The following is a 12,185-nucleotide window of genomic DNA, read 5'->3' on the forward strand; positions in this document are numbered from 1 at the left end:
ACCCCCTGGGGGGAGGGGGAGCAAAATCTTGTGGGCTATTTGGCAATGTCTTCAGACACTTTTGGTTGTCATGACTCGGGGGCGAGGGGTTGGTGTGCTACTGGCATCCAGTGGGTAGAGACCAAGGATGCAGTGAAAGATCCTGCAATGCACAGGACAGCCCCCCCGACAAAAAATGACCTGGTTCCACATGTCAGTAGTGTCATGGCTGAGAAATCCTGCCCTAGATGAATGGTCTGCATCCCTCTCAAAAACCTGCCCTCTACTTGCTCTCTCCTACTCAAGGAAATCACCCCAGCAATTCTCCCCTCTTTCAACTACATCGTTATTTAACTCCTCCATTAGCTTGTTCTGATCAGCGTACCAACATGCTGTAATTTCTCTCATTATTAAAAAAAAAATCTCTTAATTGCATTTCCACCTCTAGCTACTTCCATTTCTCTGCTCTCCTTAGAGCAAAACTCTTAGAAAGATTTGTCTGTAGGTGCTCTCTCCAAGTCTTCTCCTCCTGTTGGAAGCCCTTTCCCCTCCTGGCTTTAGGATACCATCCTCTCCTGAGTTTTGTTCCGTACCTCACTGGTTGCTCTTTCTTAGTCACCTTTGCTGGATGCTCATCTCTTTGACCTCTGAACATGGGTGGACCTCAGGCCTTGGTTCTTGGACTTCTCTATTCATTCTCACCACCTTGGCGACCTCATTCAGTCTAATGGCTTTAAATATTATCTGTAACCTAGATGACTTCCAAATTTATATCTCTAGTCCAGACTTTTCTCCTAAACTCCAGATCTACCTACTCAACATTTCCATTTAGATATCTAACAGGCATTCAAACCTGTTATGTCTGTAAGCTTCTGAGCTCCAGCCTCTAAATCTGGTCCTGTCTCAGTCTTCCTTGTCTCAGATAAGGGCAACTCCATCTTTCTAATTATTTAGGCCTAATACTTAGAATCATACTTGATTCTTCTTTTTCTCACACCCCAATTCTGATCTCACTGGCAAATCCTATTGGTTTCACCTTCAAGATCGACCTAGAATCTGATTGCTTTCTACCATCTCTCCTGTTACATACTAATCAACGCCACAGTCCCTTTTTGCCTAGATCATTACCAAGAACCTCGTATCCTGGCCTCCTAGCTTCTGCCTTTTTCTCCTTACAGACTATTCTCCATACAGTAGCCAGGGTGATTCTTTTAAAACCCAAGTTAGATCTTATCACTCCTCTGCTCAAAACCCATCAGTAGCTCCTCACCTTAACTAGAATGAAAGCCACAGCCTTACAGTGGCCTGCAAGGCCCTACCTGATCTGACCTATCCGTTACCTCTCTGATCATATATCCTATTAGTATGCCTTTTCTTTTACTCTCCTCGGGCCACACTTGCCTGCTTGCTGTTCTTCAAACACAATAGGCCTCTTCTGCCTCAGGGCCTTTGCACCTACTGTTCTCTCAGCCTTGAATGCTCTTTCCCTAGGTCACCCTTTGCTCTCTTTACCTTGCTCAAATATCTTCTCATTGAGGTCTTTCCTTACTGCCCTATTTAACGTTGCTATTTTCTTTTTCCCTTCACCCTGGAAATTCAGTATCCCCCTTTCCTGCTTTATTTTTCTCTATAGCTCTTATCACCATCTAATTGTCTAGATATTTAGTTATTTTGTTGATTGCATGTCCCCACTATCCTCGACTAGGATGAAAGTTCCAGAAGGCACGGATTTGGTTTTGTTCACTACTATAGTCCACAGTACGTGCTCAATAAATATGCCTTGAATGTGTCTGTGCAGGGTTGGCGATGACTGAAGCCAGGTCAGTCAGTCCCAACCAGAGTTAATCCTGGGGCTTTTGCTTGAATTCCCGAGAAGAGACATTTCCTTGTTCACCCTGGACTTAAACGTGAGACAATCCAGAGGCTGGAGGTTCTGCTGCCAGCTTCCTCTTGCGTTTTGTCGGACGGGGCTCTTAGTTGCATACAGCACCACTATCTTGTCCAAAATATTCACTGCTCTTCCCCATGGAGGATTTTTACACCATGGCCCCACCAATAGGCTTGACCAAGTGACTTGCTTTGGCCAATTGAATGTGGGCAGAGGTGATGTGTATCACTTCCAAGCAAAAGCGTGAAGAGCCGGCTTGTGGCTCACTACCTCAGTGTCTCCCCTTTGCTATGAGAGCAGCAGTGCCCCAGAGCAAGGTTGGTCTGAGTCTTAGAGGGAGGACCACATGTTACAGAACTGCAGCCGACCCGTGCAGGCCGTGGAACAGGAGTGAAGAGTAAACCTGGATTATCATAAGCCACTAAGATTGTGGGTTGTTTGTTTCCAAAGCATAATGTCTCCTAAGCTGATTCAACATTCCTGCTAGTTTATGAAGAAAATGAGTTTATTAAAGGATATTCAGTGGCTCACAGGATCTCCGAGAAGGCCTTGGAGACTCCAAAGCCAGAAATAATGTCTCAGTCTCACTGTGGGGCTGCACCAGCACAGACACCCAGTACTGCACCCTCTGAGTACAGAGTTAATGACCCAACCAGTGATGGAGCCTCTCTGCAGAATCTCCCAGAAGCTCTATCCCTGCTGCCTCTGAAAAGTAGACCCCTCAGCCGCTAATCTTGTCAGAAGATGGCTTTCATAACCCTTCCACTCCTCGTGTTGCTGTTTTCTCAATTCAGATCTCTGGCAGAGCCTAAGTTACACACCTGTGCTCTTGCTATGAGAGAGGCTGGAAAAGCAAATTTCTTGTTTTCCTTCGGGGAGGCAGGAGGCAAATGTGGGGAATTACCAAAACATAGGGAGGCTGTTGAGAAGGTGATGGGTGACCACCAAGCATGAAAGATGTCTGCTACCTGCCCGAAGCCTGAGAATGGAGCCAACAGCAAAGGATTAGAGCTGAGAAGTAGAGTGACTGGGTCCTATCGTTTAAGGCCTTGACCAAGTCATGCCTTAAGTATAGCCATGGACTCTTCAGTTATTTGGAGGATGCATTTCCAGTTTTGCTTAGGCCAGCTGGGATTGGGTTTACTGACACTTGCAACAGGTGGAGTTCTGATGATTCATGTCTAGAATGGCTAGGCAGCAGCAGAGTGGCTGGCAGTGGTGGCCTGCTCAGACCCTGGGAAGTTTTGGTTGCCCTCAGTTCCCGGTAAATGGGGAAAGAAGCTGATGGTCCTGGGAATCGCTGCTTCTGGCAGGGCAGGGGTTTGGTTTCCCTGTCTCCTGGGAGCCAGCGGTTCTTGATGCGGCAGGGCAGTTGCTCCCATGTAGCACGGTAACCAGGACAGGTCAAGTTATAGAGTGGGTGACACATCTGTGGCAGACACTGCTAGTTGCTTGTCTAATATCCATTCTTCTTTTCCTCAATAATAAAAATTAGAAGAATAAACACTTGTTTAAGACTTATGTATCAGAGACTATTCTAAACCCTTTATTCATATTCAATCCTCACAAGAACCCTGTGAGAAAGGTACTAGTATCTTGCTGAATTTACACATGAGAAAACCAAGGCACAGAATAATTGGGTAACTTGAGTAAGTCACACAGCTAGTAAATGAAGGAGCTGCATTTTACACCCAGGCCATCTGGCACCATAGGCTATATTTAACCTCTACATTGCACTGCCTGATTTTGTTTGATTTGGCAATGTGTCCAGCTAAAACAGCTTGATTTCCCAAGCTGCCTTACAGCTAGAAGAGACTGTGTGAAAATTCTGGCCAATGAGATGTATGGAAGTAGGTGGGCTTCCAAAGCTATTTCTTTAAAAGGAGGTAGACTCACCTGGTATGTCCCATTTTCCCCTCAGTCCTTCACTTTCTGCCTGGAATGCAAATGTGATGCTGGATGTAAAGCTGCCATCTTGTGACCATGAGTTGACAATTTTGAAGAAGAAAGCGACATGGTTTGGCTAAAAGAAGGAAGGTGCCTGGGTTCCAGCCCTAGATTTCCTACTTCCAGATTCCTTGTTACATGAGAAAAACAAAACCCCTAGTTTTTAATACCATTGTTTAGTGGGAGTTTCAGTTACATGAAAGAAAATACAATCCCTCTGATTCAACATTTCCACATTTCTTGCCCTTAGCTGTCTCCTGTCCCATTTTGATGATGTCTTTAATCTGCCCACCAGCTACTGAGGAACTGCCCTGTGTTCCTGTCCCCTGATTAAAGTTGTTTATGTCGCATGCCGGCCGTATGTCTAGGAGCACAGTGTGGGACAGTGTGGGAGTTTAAAAAAAAGTATATGACATGGCCCCATGTCAAGGAGTCTGAAGAACATTAGTTTACCCAAAGGACTTATTTGTTCCAAGATGTTAATGGATGATAATGGCTTGATGTGGTTTTCCTAATTTACGACGCTATTGGATTTGGATTAGACCCTGTCTCCTCTCTCTTAAAGAGGAAACTCAAAAGAGGGGAAGGCAGAGGGGAGAGGGGAGTAGGGTGATATGTGAAAACCTTTCTAATAGTAGAGATGGCCTCTGTGGTCTTCCTCTCAAACACCAGCTATCTGTAATCTCCAAAGCACCCACAGTCACATTCAGTGAGCTTAGATTTGATGAGATAGCCACTCAAGAGGGAAACAGAAAAGCACTTTGTCTCTCCCTCCCTTATTTATGTCTTGAGATGCCTCCACTTTCTAAAGTCACTCCCCTGGGACTGTGTAACTGAGCACAGAACAACTTGGCTACTCCCCACTCCTACAGAGCCCCACTTAAAAGGAAATATCTGAGAGCAGCATCCAGGCAGTGCTAATTGGTGACAGAAATGAAATTGGTTACTCCCTCTACTTCCTCAACACTTACTGTCTTCTTTAGATTTACAAGTGGATTCAAGTGTGCACACCACAGGACTCGCCTCCACGCTGTTCCTCAGAGTCTGACGGGAAGATTTCAAGAGTGATGCCAGTGTTAAACAAAAATCATTATGTGCCTTTATTAATGATTTTAAGTATTTGTGATTTTTTGGGATACAATTATAGTCTGAAGGCCTTATATAATAATAAAACCAAAACCAATTAGTAGCTTAACTCAGTTAGAGTCTGTCTGCAGGCTAGCAGCTTTCCTCTGCTAAATCCTGTTAAAATGCAGTGGGTTCTATTTTGTGCAGAACGAGCAGGCTGCCATGACAACTGTCTGTGAATATTATTTCAGTAGTAGTCATAGGTTTCCAGTGTCTGCCTCTGGGTCCAACGTTCATTCTAAAACCCAGATGCACATCTAGTCTTAAAGGAGTTCTCCTGGATGTGTTTACAAAAAATGAAAACAAAACACTTTCAACTGGCTGAGTTTTTTTCTTTTGGAAGAGAAATTTGAATGAATTTACACAATTGCACATTGTAGATTTTATTGCTGTTCTTTTCTTTTGGAAAGCTGATTTGGGTATGAATTTATGTTGTACTTGACTATAGATTCCATTAAATAGATGCACTAGACCAGAGTTTGAAAAGTTCCTCTCTAGGTCTATAATCCTTACATTCAATTATTCTTGTTTTCATCTAACAGTATCAGAAGGAACCTTGTGGTTGCAAGTGACAGAGGAGTCAACCCAAACTGAGTTAGCGAAACCAGTCTCGAATGAATCTGACTTGAAAATTCCAAAGGTAAAATTTCATCCAGAAATTTATGATGGAGAGCTCCAGCTCCATTTCCCCGCCCTTCTCTGGGTCTGCCCTTCTCCATGTATCGATTGCAGCCCCCACACTGGCTCTCCTCATGATGACAGCCTTGCTCAGAGCACCACACTTGGGGGAGAAGACTGAGACTATGTCCCAGTGCTCTTCCCGGGAGCCCCGAGGTTCACTCATATTGCCTGTCTTTAGCTACATGCCCATCTGAACCCTCTCTTTTGCCGGGAGAAGAGGGTGTGCTAACTGCCTTAGGCCTGAGTTGTGTGCTATCCCTGAATAGTCACTGTTGCTGGGGAATTAGGCTGTGCTAATTGGCTTAAGCCAATCAGGGCCCACACTAAGAGTGGGGGGTGGTATGAATCCCATGCAAACTGCAGGGCTGAGCGTAGGGAGGGGGTTGATTTCAAAAGGAAAATTGGGGTACTATTGCAAGGCACTGAGGGGAATACTTGACAGCCACTTGGTTAGGGAACAGAAGGCTGGGCAAATAATAATAATAATAGCTAACATTTATTGACTACTAACTATGAACCAGGCACCACTCAAACCACTTTACAAGTGTATTGGTTGGAGAATGTATTTGGCTGCATGTAATAAGGTCAGTGAAATAGCAGGGACGTAACACAGAGAGGTTGGTTTTTATCTCATATGGTGTGAAGCCAGGAAAGAAGCAGCTTCACATTGTCATCCATGGCTCAGGCTCATCTTCCATCTTTTTGCTCTCTTCCTAATGTGCACAAGAGGGCTGCTCCTCCTCCATGCATTGGGTCTTGGTTCCAGGCAGAATGGGGGAAGGGCAAAGAGAAAAGTGCTCAGGCCGGTGAGTCTTGTCTTTTTATCAGGAAAATAGCTTTTCTGGGAGCCTCAGCCAGTAGATTTCTGTTTATATCTCATTGGCCAGAAGGGAGTCACATGACTACCCCTACCTGCAAGGGATCCTACCAAATCAAGTTTTGTTTGCCCATTGCCACCTAGAACAAAATTGGGGTTTTATTGGTAAGGAAGAAAGAGAGAATGGCTATTGGTTAGGCAACTATCAGTGGCTGCCACAATATGTCTTAACCCATTTACTCCTTAGATCAACCCAGTGTGGATGGTACTATTACTGTCCCAGTTTTCTAAGAAACAGGCACAGAGAGCTTATGTAATTTTCCCAAGCTCACACACAGCTGTTAAACGTTGGAGCTAGAAAATGACCCGAAGCAATCTGACTCTAGAACCGGATTCTAGTATGCTCCCAGACACATCCTGACCCACAGGGGAGACTACATTTCTTCTCGAGGATGTGTATCCTCTCAGGAAATGAAGGTCTCTCCTAGAAATGGTAGCTGATATCTGTTTAGCACTTTATTAAGAATTTTCCAGTTAGATTATTCCATTTAAATATTATTATTCCCATTTTCAAAATGAGGAAACAGAGGCTCGGACAAGTTACATAAGTTGCCTAAGTTCCCCAGGTCATAAGTGGCAGAGCTGATATTTCTTTGAAATTACAAGAACTTACTGCTGGTCCCCTTTCCTAAATCCTCCTATTCTTCTGTGCAGAGACTTCATTTTTAATTTTTTAAAAGGACAACACTCTGCTCCAGGACCTATATTAACTTCACAGCCTTCTCAGGAAAAACAATCCAGAGAAGTCCTGGATCTCCCACCATCTGGCTTTCATAGCGTCCTTTTCACGTAGCCACACCAGTGGGGACACGGCAAAGCATCGGGAATTGTGTTCAGTACTAAGAAACAGAGACCTGAACAGGGAGCTTACTTTTATCTCATGTAATATAGAATCCAGAGCTTTATTCAAAATATGAAGGAGTTCATTACAAATAGCTCTTATCTACCTGTTAAAGAGTCATTAAACATATAGAAATTTCCTGTCCTTAGTTACATCAAGTTAATTTATATTATGTTTCCTTAAAACTGCTTTGTAAACTGGACTTTTCACTAAGAATGACAGTCCACCTCACTGCGGTCAATTAATGAAGTTTCACCACATTACTGATACCTCAGTTTGCTTATAATTGTTATTTCTCTCATTCTTTCCAAATATTTGAAGTCTTTAGCTTATGGCATTGTTTTATTTCTATATCACAACGTTCTCTTGTTCTGCTGATACTACTGAATTGACCCTAAAAATCGCAAGAACATTGTAGAATATAGTTTGACTTTAAAGAGTGGATTGAAAAAGAAATGGAGGTTTAAATAAAAATCAGACCGTGCAGTAGAGTAGCACCTCTCATAGTATGCTCCACCACGTGGGAGTTTATTAGAAATACAGATTCATGGGCCCTACTGCAGACCTACTGCATCAGATCCTCCAGGGGCTGGGCCCAGGAATCTGTGTTTTAAGAAGATCCCCAGGTGATTTATAAGCACATTAAAGTTTGAGAAATACTGTTTTAGAGAGTTTTATATAAATGAGACTCACAGATTGTGCATTCTTTGGAATATTGGTGAAAATACTAACTTCACCTTTAGTAAACTAAGACCTACATTAAACCCTTGATTCTCCTTTGAAAGTCCCCAAATCATAGGTTCCAGTTATCTACTCCAGGTCACTGAGGCTTAACTCCAGTATGTCCTTGACTCTATCCCCCTGCCAACACCTTCACCTAGTTAATCAGTATTTGTCTTTCAGATGTCAGTTCAAAGGCTACTTCCTCAGAGAAGCCTTTGCTTGACCTCTTGACTCGCTCTCATGATACATGTACTTCTCCTTTGCAATTTCCTAATTTATTTTTATGATTTGATTAATGTTTACTTCCCCCACTAGACTATAAACTTTGTGAGGGAAGGACCTTGTCAGTTCTGTTAACTGTTATATCTCCAGGGTGTAGAACAGTGCCTGGCACACAATAGATGCTCAACAAATATTTGTAGAATGAATATATGAATAAAGCCAAGACAAGAATAAGTGCTCTTAGAGAAAATTCTCTAAAAACTTTTCCAAGGGCTTCACCATAAACTCTTAGTCATCTGAGGCAATAATAGCAAGGGTTTTGAAAAGAAAGCCATGGATCTTTCCCAGGCCTTGTTTTAGTTAATGGTTTCAACATTCCTCTAGAAACCAACTGTTCTTTGTTTTCTATGTTCATAAACACAACAATGGTTGACAGGGAGGCAATGGTGGCAAAAAGAAAGCTTGAAGAACCTGGAACCTGCCTTTCCAATAAGCAGGAAGTGGTTCTCTCATCCAGGTTGTATTATTCACGTTACTGTTGGCAGGTACTGTCATACCTGCATCTGGCATTGTGGAGTTGCCAAGGCAACCTATTAAAGAATCATGCTAGAATCTACCTCTGCAGAATTCCAGATGAGGCTGAGCACTCCTCTTTAAGACCTATAAGCGTGATGATGGATTGTGTCCTGAGCCTACAGATCAGGCTGAAAGATTCAGCAGCCAGCAAAGTGAAGATCTAGGAGTCTGTTTTCCTGGAGCCTGTGTGGACTGATAAAACTTAGAGGGAAGGGTAAGAACTCTTAAAGGAGCAGATGGACTGAATGAAATCTGGGTAGGCATGGAAACATGATTGAAAGTTCACCTTCTTCCTCTGTTTGCTTAGTTGTTTGGCCAATTCTTGTGGACTTTAAGTTTTGTGTACAGAGTTTATCATACTTTAGTATCTATTATATTGGAGCTATCTTTATAGGGTAGAATTGGGTCACCTTGATGTAGTGGGAAGAGTGCTGGCCACCAAGTCATAAGACTGTGATGTTGGGGAGGCTACCTAACCTCTCTGGGTCTGGTTTCCTCTGCTATAAAGTGAAGGGCCTTTCTGAACAGGTCTGGTAGACCAGAGTATCTTTTTTTTTTTATTATTGAGGTTATGATAATTTACAACATTGTGAAATTTCAGTTGTACGTTATTAGTCGTCAGTCATCTTATAGGTGCGCCCCTTCACCCTTTGTGCCCACTCCCCACCCTCCTTCCCCCTGGTAACCACTAAATAGTTCTCTTTGTCCATGTGTTTGTTTATCTTCCACACGTGAGTGGAATCATACAGTGTTTGTCTTTCTCTATCTGGCTTACTTCGCTTAACATAATACCCTCAAGAGGACCAGAGTATCTTACTGTGCATCACAGCCTCACCCGTTACAGAGCTCTGGGCCAAGAGCCTCATGATTATCTTGCAAGGGGACTCTACCATCTGTGCCTAGGTCAAGTGCCCAATTCCCAGTGCTTTGACATGAGAGGGAGTTACATAAATGTATATCCTTTGTTTTACTTTTGTCTTGGAGTGGCAGATTATGGCTCCTGCAGAAGGAAGAGAAGAGGTAAGGAATTACCATTGCTCTGCCATTGATTCATGCTAGATGTCAAACTGAAATACGTGCAAAACGCCAGCACATACAAGCTAAAGGAACAGATTGTGGCAATATTTAAAAATATCACAGCTCTCTAAATAAGAAGCAGTTCTGATAAGCCTGTTTGGAGTTCATGCAAAACCCCATAGCTCTGAGAATCTGAATTGTACATTGCCAAGGTAAATTACTTCTGTGCAGCAATTGTAGATAAAGGTATATTGGATTAGATGATAATACCTGTCTCCCTTGGTTTGCAGACTCTCCTCTCTCCTGGGCTCCTTCCTGTCCAGATTGTCCCTTGTTTAGTCTCCTTTGCTCGCTCCCTCCTCCTCATTCCCTTTAAATGTCTCTATTCCCCCGCTTCTGCTTTTACCCCTATTGCCTTTTTGCTCTACAAGCTTGCCTTGGCTATTTTATCTTCTCTAATCACCTCAGCTGTTATCGGTAACCTGCTGACCAATTTAATCAGAATCCACAGACCTGATTTATTTCCTGGACTCTAAACAATTGTCTACTGCCTATGGGACATTTCAACTCATTGTTTTTCTCCACTGTAAACATACTGTCCCCCTTCGTTTCCTACCCCTGTACCCATTCACACTGTACCGCAATTAATGACCTTGCCCACTAGACTGTGAATGACAAGAGGGCAGGGACCATGTCTGTCTTGTCTACTGTTGTACCCTCAGTGCCCAGCATAGTGCCTGGCACGTGGTAGATACCCAGTAAGTATTGTTGAAGAAGTGAGGAATCCATTTATTATTCCAAGCTAGAAACCTTGGAATCATTCTTGATGCTTCTGTCTCCCTCACTCCCTCTACCCAGTCGGGGGCCTGTGGGGTTTATTACCTAAAGGGCTTTCACCTTTGGCCCCTCCTCTCCATCCCCACTGCCACTGCTTTAATTCAGCCCTTATCATCTCTCTCCTGGATTGTTGCAGGAGCTTCCTCACTGGTCTTCCTATGGCTGGCTTTTGCCCAGTTCATCACCATCTGACCCTCAGAGAGATCTTCCTGAAGCTTAAATCTAATCACATTACCCTCAGGCTTCCCTTCACTTAAACAGAGTTTGCAGTCTGGCAGCCTCATGCTGAATCCATGGAGTCTGTATAGTGTTTTGAGAAAATGAGAATTACTGCACTTCATTGATTCTAAGATCCACATTTTTTCACATTTTAGCACCTCTGAAATTGGAATGTGTCTTAAAATCGATGGAGTGTCATAATTTGATGGGTGGCTTTTTTCTTTCTCATTGGTACATAAAATAATGATGTTTCTTGTAATCGATGGCATCTTCAAATTTGCAGAAATATACCGACATTTAAAAATAGGGAGATTTTACATAAAAATATGTTCAGCTTCTCTTGAAAAATTACATCGGGCAAGACTGGGCCAGCATTTCTGGATGGCAGCCTGAGAGGGAGCTACCAGTAAGTAGCAGCTGCCTCATATAGACACAATCTCTCCAGAATGTCCCATCGTTTCCACCCAGGCTGCCTTATTCATTTATATTATCTGTCCTAGCCCATGTAAGCATTTGAGATTGCAATCCCTGACTGACAGGTTAAAGTCTGACTTTGTTGTGATTTACAAGAATGATCACAGTTGGCACCGATCTACCTCCCTGGTTCACGTCCCCATCCTCCGCTCTATACACCCTCTATCTCCCAGTCTCAGGAAACATTACTCAACTATAGCATGCTCCTGTGCGCCCTGGAATGCCTTTCCTCACCTTTCAGGCTCTATGGAACATTTCCCGACTTGCCCTAGCAGAGCTAATATCCTTCTGGACTCCAAAAGAACGTGGGCGTTATCTCTGTACCTACACCTCCTGTTTTGAGATTATTTGTGGACGAGACCATGTCCCTCATTACACTATGAACCTGGTAGGGAAATGAATCAGAATGTATTCATCCTTCTATCCCTGCCTCATCGCTGGAACATGCTCAGTAAGTACTTGTTGAATAAAGAATGGATGGGGTGCGTTTTCTGACTGGGATCTCTGTGTTTTGAGTTTTGCCCAGGGATAGAGAGCTAAAAGTGAAGTCAGAGGGAAGGGCAAGTGTTTTCCTTAGTGCTCATAGTTTACAGCAGAAGACACTGCTTCTGGCTGTGATTTAGGAAGGTCCTTGGCAGTCAAAGTCCGCCCGTGGGGACTTAATATCTGCAGACCCAAAGGCACTAAACCAGAGCCAGCTCTGAAGCTTTTAAAAAAATGTATTTTTAAATTAGTGTACAGTGAAATCAGCTTGTTGTTATAGTTTTGTGAATTTT

At 43.3% G+C, this 12,185-nt stretch overlaps 1 protein-coding gene across 18 annotated transcripts in view; it reads left to right on the top strand.

Moving 5' to 3' along the window:
* The window catches only part of PPEF1 (protein phosphatase with EF-hand domain 1), a 122,710-nt gene that overhangs the window by 3,485 nt on the left and 107,040 nt on the right, over nucleotides 1-12,185 (top strand). For 9 of the 18 annotated variants that reach the window (XM_070605260.1, XM_070605271.1, XM_070605259.1 and 6 more), the window contains one exon: nucleotides 5,485-5,582. The exons of 2 other annotated variants lie outside the window; for them this stretch is intronic. The gene's annotated coding sequence lies outside the window, so the exon portion shown is untranslated. Of the gene's footprint in view, nucleotides 1-5,484; nucleotides 5,583-8,881; nucleotides 9,077-11,650; nucleotides 11,861-12,185 lie in introns of those variants that run through there. 7 more of the 18 variants (XM_070605273.1, XM_070605256.1, XM_070605275.1 and 4 more) reach the window with 4 other exon arrangements.

Source organism: Equus przewalskii, chromosome X (assembly GCF_037783145.1).
Source record: "Equus przewalskii isolate Varuska chromosome X, EquPr2, whole genome shotgun sequence".
In the NCBI taxonomy this organism is placed as follows: domain Eukaryota; kingdom Metazoa; phylum Chordata; class Mammalia; order Perissodactyla; family Equidae; genus Equus; species Equus przewalskii.